The sequence below is a fragment of the Belonocnema kinseyi genome, chromosome 1 (genome assembly GCF_010883055.1).
Source record: "Belonocnema kinseyi isolate 2016_QV_RU_SX_M_011 chromosome 1, B_treatae_v1, whole genome shotgun sequence".
In the NCBI taxonomy this organism is placed as follows: domain Eukaryota; kingdom Metazoa; phylum Arthropoda; class Insecta; order Hymenoptera; family Cynipidae; genus Belonocnema; species Belonocnema kinseyi.
In genome coordinates, this window is record NC_046657.1 from 123865236 (window position 1) to 123871478 (window position 6243).

The 6243-nt window shown below is 39.2% G+C and overlaps 1 protein-coding gene across 1 annotated transcript in view; it reads left to right on the top strand.

Moving 5' to 3' along the window:
• The window catches only part of LOC117167560 (synaptic vesicle glycoprotein 2B), a 209894-nt gene that overhangs the window by 63379 nt on the left and 140272 nt on the right, over positions 1-6243 (top strand). The window lies entirely within an intron of this gene.

The following is a 6243-nucleotide window of genomic DNA, read 5'->3' on the forward strand; positions in this document are numbered from 1 at the left end:
ATTGTGTACTTGACTGCAAGCCAGTCCGTCAATGATCGGGTAAAAACCAGGCTTTTTCCAATATGTCTAGGCAGACTGCTCTTATCAGATCACTTGATTGCATTATAAAAATGCGTCCGTGACTGATGATATATACCGGAACAGCCCCGTGCAAAATGATCAAATAAAAATCCAACTCTAACCAAAAATGCCTTCGACATATTGGGCAGTATAAGCCTGTGACAAAATTTCAACACAGAAATGTTTTCATAATAATTACTACCGAATTACTAACGAATTACTACCGAAGGCGTTCCGCGTTGATGTCGCGGTAGGGCTTGAGCTCTCCTCTCATGACTTTGATGGCAATATTGGCGGTAGCATTGCTACTGACAGAGTTTCTCATGCCAAATAGGCTGATAACGAAGAGGAGAGGGACTAAGTAGAACACCAAAACCCATCAATGAAAAATGGAGAATATATTAAAGATTTTGAAAGGCTTGTCGCTTCCTGAGGATCTTCGGGGCGCCTCTGGAGCCACAGCTGAGGGCCACAGCATGCGGGACGGTGGCGATGGTGAGCTGCGAGATGTTCAGGCAAATCTCACTAATCAAACAGCTGGCCATCAAGAACATCTGCGACAAACGGTAAGCAGTGGAACATCAACTGTGCCTGCTGAGGATGCTTTGACTAGCGCCTAGCTATTTGCAGCCAACCACCTCGACAGAAATACCGTGGGAGACCATCAATTGGTATACCACAATAAAAGAGGAATTGGTGCGTCTCTATTACGAAAGTACTAAGTTTGAAACAAAAATGGAAAAAGGATACAATTTAAGAACAAAATTTGCAGCAAAGTATCCTAATATACAAAAAGTCGCACTAAGAGATGTAAGTACACGTTACATGTTACAGAAGACCGAGTAATGGAGATTAAACAACAGGTTGATTTGGCGTGGAAAAACGACGACAATGAACATCAGTTACAGAAAGCCGCGTCAAATGGTCAAGCAGGAGCAATTGATGTTCTTCCTCAACCTATTGATGATCCAACACCACCACATCCTCCAGAAGTGGATGACCTTATACAACCAGAGGCAGAAGCAGAGGTTCAGCAACCAAAAAAGCGAACAAAAATGGACATACCATATGAGCAGAGACGTTATGCGCCTTTATTTTTTGGCAGAGAAATGTGGGCAAAGTTTGAGGAGGGAACATCATAGACTCTTCTTACTTAAATACCCATAGCTAGCCGCAAAAATAAATGAGCAAAATCTGGCAGATGAAAAATGCTCAATATTTGTAAACAGACTGCTTTCGGCTGTTGAAATAGCTGCTATCAAAATAGAAGTAGAACGGCAGCTTCCTATTGATGAGCTCTCCTTGGAAGATGTGGATAACGAAGACTTGATTAATGCTGAAGGCATAGATGCTAGGAATAATGAACATCATGCGCCGGATCCATTAGAACCAAATTCGGATCTTACTAACGATTATATGGATAGGGAAATCTCAGAAAAACTACAGCACCTGGAAAGGAATTTCGATCATGCTTTACTAGAGTTCAGATATGTAGAAGCAACACTAAGGCATTCTCTGCCCAAAATGAACATAACAAATGATCTGCGTGCAGTAATAGCACATCTCGAGAGCAAAGTTTTACCTACGTATTTGTACGTAGCAAAAACTGCGTTAGAGGTGGAAACTCTTGTATACTGTGCAGCTGTGGCAACTGTTAGAACGTTGGGCCGAAAAACTAGGACTGCAAATGCAGTTTTTGTTCGAGCAAGGGATCGAGACCCACCATGGAAGATCAGGTTGGATATGGATGTCAGCAAAGTAAGGTGCAAATGTGGTCGATTAACTCCATATAAAAAAGGAAATAGAACCTGAAAGCTCAGACAGATGACAGAAGGTTCTATCGTGAACTGAGAGTAAAGCCAAATAACCACCAAGGCACCGAAGTCCCTCAATTGGAAGATATGACTAACTACTGGTCGGGTGTTTGGGGAAAAATGAACAGATGCAATTTGGACACTGCGTGGTTCAAACTGGAGGAAGCAAGGGCAAGCAATAGCCCTGAAATGCATCTGACAAGCACCACAGCTTTGGGTGTTTCAGCGGTCTTGAAAAGGGCAAGTATTTGGAAAGCTCCAGGTCCGGACATGGTGCACAACTTTTTTGTATAAGTACCTGACGAGTGTGCATCTTGCGTTGACAAGGTGTTTTCAAAAGATCACTGAACACACAGATCTGATGCCAGGTTGTATGCGCCAAGGTGCTACGTATATGATACCAAAAAAACCAGACGCTCAAAATCCATCTGACTTTCGACCGATAGCCTGTCTTCCAACAATTTATGAATGTCTTACAGCTATCATTGCAGATAAGGTATATTCTCATTGTGACGAGAATGACATTCTTAAAGAAGAACAAAAAGGATGTTGTAAAAACTCACGAGGCTGTGAAGATCTAGTCACTATCGACGCTGTTGCCATGGCTCAAGCTCGTAAACATCAAATGAACTTACACATGGCATAGATTGACTACAAGCAAGCGTTTCCTTCCGTGCCGTATGACTATTTGCTTGAAGTCTTAAAGTTTTACAAAATCTGCCCACGCATTATTGACTTTCTAAGCAATGTGATGAGGCTCTGGGGTACAAGAATCAAATACTTTGATCATGGAAAACCAAGGATAACTAGATCAATACGCTTTACGACCGGTATATTTCAAGGAGACTCCTTCAGCGCACTATGGTACTTTTTAGCGTTGAATCCATTAAGCAAAACACTAAACAGCATGTCTCATAGGTTCAGAATTCATGATAATGAGGATGGTCATCAAGTGACCCATCTGCTTTACATGGATGACCTGAAATTGTACGCTAGTTCAGGCTAGAAACTTTAGCAAGTGATCGATGTCACAAAGCAGTTTTCCAATGATATCCACATGGAGTTCGGACTAGATAAATGTAGAAGAGTGCATTTAATCAGAGGGGAATTGAGGGCCGCAGAGTTAGAGAACGAGTTCGAAAATGACATCGAGGCAATGGCTGTAGACGAATCATATAAATATCTGGGTATTCTTGAACCTAAGGGTATTCAACATACGATAGTTAAGACAAGCCTAACGATTGCCTTCACTACGAGACTCAGAATAATTATGAAGAGTTTTCTCAACTCGGCAAACAAAATCAGGTCGATCAACACATATGCCATCCCTGTCCTCACGTACTCCTTCGGACTCATAAAATGGTCTAACACCGACCTTGAAAAGTTAAACAGAATTGTTCGCGTAGAAATGATGAAGCACCGAATGACCACAGAAATTCAGCGATTATAAGGGTAGTTCTACCACGACATTTAGGGGGTAGAGGCGTTGTAGATGTCAAAAAACTGTATGAGCTACAAGTTATACAGTTACGAGACTATTTTAACAGCAAACGAAATGTTGCGCTTTACAGTACCATCTGTCAAGCGGATCTTGAATACACGCCCTTAAATTTTTCCTCAGATGGGACCTTGAATATCAGGGCAGAAACCATAGAGAAATTAGAAATACAAGGGAGGCAGAAAGCCATCCATGGCGAGCACCCCGACACGTTAGATCAAAATGAAGTGGATAGTGAGGCATTTAATATTTGGCTAAGAAAGGGTGTTCTGTATCCAGAGACGGAAGAATTCGTCATTGCAATACAGGACAAGGTTTCTCAGCACCAGGAATTATCGCAAACACGTGTTACATCAAGGCGTGGTTGACCGGTGCCGATTATTTGGAGATACCAAAGAATCCACCGAGCAAATAATTGATGGCTGTCGCGCAATGACTCAGAGGGAATATACGCACAGACATATGATGTAGCGGGCATTATACATCAACAACTTGCCCTAAACCTAGGATTCTTAAAACAATGGATGCCCTTGTATAGATACATTCCAATGCCCGTTTAAGAAACCGAAGATTACATCTTATATTGGGGTGTTACTATCCAAAAGGATCATTACATCCGGGCCAATCGACCTGACATCGTGATGCGAGACAAGAAAAAAGGTGGAAGAGTCTACATCATCGGCTTTGCTTGTCCGCTTAACCGAAATTTGCAGTCAACGTATACAACCAAAATCCACAAGTATAGCGAATTCAGGCATGAAGTAAAGACCATATGGAGGAATGTGAATCATGCACCTATTCATCTCATTGTGATCTCGGCTACAGGCAATGTGCACGCAAGATGCACTGAACATCTTGAACATTTAGGAGTCAGTAGGGTATTGGCAGCAGCTCAGAAGGCGGTTTTATTAAACACCTGTCGCATTGTAAGAAACTTTCTTGATCATCAGGAAGCGAGCGACTAAAAACCCGTGGAGTGGCAGATGGTAGCTCTAAGAAAGCATCCAGAGGTGACTGTTGTCACATCTAACGCTCGTGGCCGCTCTTAATTGTATACCTGCAACATCATCGCAGGAGGTTTCAACCATCGTATTAAATTATTTGAATTAACTTATAACATTCTAATCTCATCAGTCACTTGACTTAGTCTGTGGTTATGATATATAACCGGGTTTAACCGAGTAAAAGTTTAATAAAAACACATAGATAATAATTATAATAATATTGCACTTATTCAATTACAAAAACAAGACAGTGAAAATACGTCTATTTCAATACCAATCCATATAATAAATTGTAATAATACAAATTCATTGAAACGATACATTTTTCAGGGTAGCTGAAAATAAAATTTAGAGAATTCTAATTCCATTCTAATTATTCATGACCACAAATCATCATATCATAATATATGGTATAAACAAAGATAAACTTGTGAAGGCAAAGAAAATTGGCAAGCATTTTGGGCAACATGAAACTTGTCTCACACAGACTGCAAGTTTTAAAGTATTTTTGCCGTGAAGACTTAAGCCTTCATTTAAATGAGTAATTCATAATAAGAACATTAAAAATTACGAAAAAATGCTAAAATTATAATATAAGAACAATTATTATAGTAAACCTCTCATATGAATAGCACCCTCTCATATAAATAAGTTGATCTAGAAACTACTTCAAGGTACGTGTGGGCGCAATCGAAAGTACCATACATATATGTAGAAAAATCATCATATTAGCGGGCGTCCATAAATAATGCATTTAGGTGTGCTATACTGTTTTAATAAATAAATATATTTTTGATTACATCGGAAAAAAATAAATTAAAAATGCCGTGATCTAATTGATGAAAAGAATATTCCTTCCACGTTTACTGTTACAATATAAATAATGTATTACTCATTTAAAAAATATTTTCTTGAGTAGGATCCAAAACATGCATTGGGGAATTCCTTAAGTATAATATGGGTGAAAAGAAATTAGAGGAAACATTCTTACTTGACTGGTATTACTTATAGGAATACAAGTGTAAATCGAGGATATTATTGGATATTCTTTTCACTTTTTTCATTGCAATCTGAAATATATTTATTTGTTTGAACAATATAATCTTTATGGGGGGCCTTGAAATTGCTTAGGGAGCGCCACGAAGGAATAATAAGGAGACCTAACTCCGTTCCCCCACTTGGCAATAGAAACATTACCGTAAGTGATACGCTTATTACAGGAAGATCTTAGGTTTGAGTGCACAGGTGCGCAGTTGTCCTCTTCCTATACATGGAAAAGCGTGCGAGTGAGAAAGTTTGTCAAATTGACGTAAATTCAGAGGTTCTCTTTGTTTGTTTTGATGCAAGTGTCAGAAATGTGTTCTAAGCCATGAGGTGTCAAGTTCCGGGTTGTGGACGAAGTTACACGCCGAAGAAGGCAAATACACTTCGTTTTTTTTAAGCCTTCACTGTAAGTACAATAAGCGTCTAATGTATTTTATTGTTTTACCTGTCATTTAATTTTAATAGAAATGATTTAGAAATTTAACTGTTATTTTTTAATCTTATTTTTCTATATAAAGAAGACGCAGTTGCAAATGTGGCGAGAAAATTTAATTCGTTCACACATTTTTCAAACAAGTACCGAAAATACTGTTTATACATTTATTCTGTGTATCTTTCGCATGATGATCAACAAAAGAACACAACCTCTAACTTACGTCAATTTGACAAATTTTCTCACTCGCACACTTTTCCATGTATAGGAAAAGGACAACTGCGCACCTGCGCTCTCAAATCTAAGATCTTCCTGTAATGTGCGTATCACTTACAGTAATGTTTCTATTGCCAGTTTCAGATGGCTTTCCACTGGCAGTTGGGTGTCCTT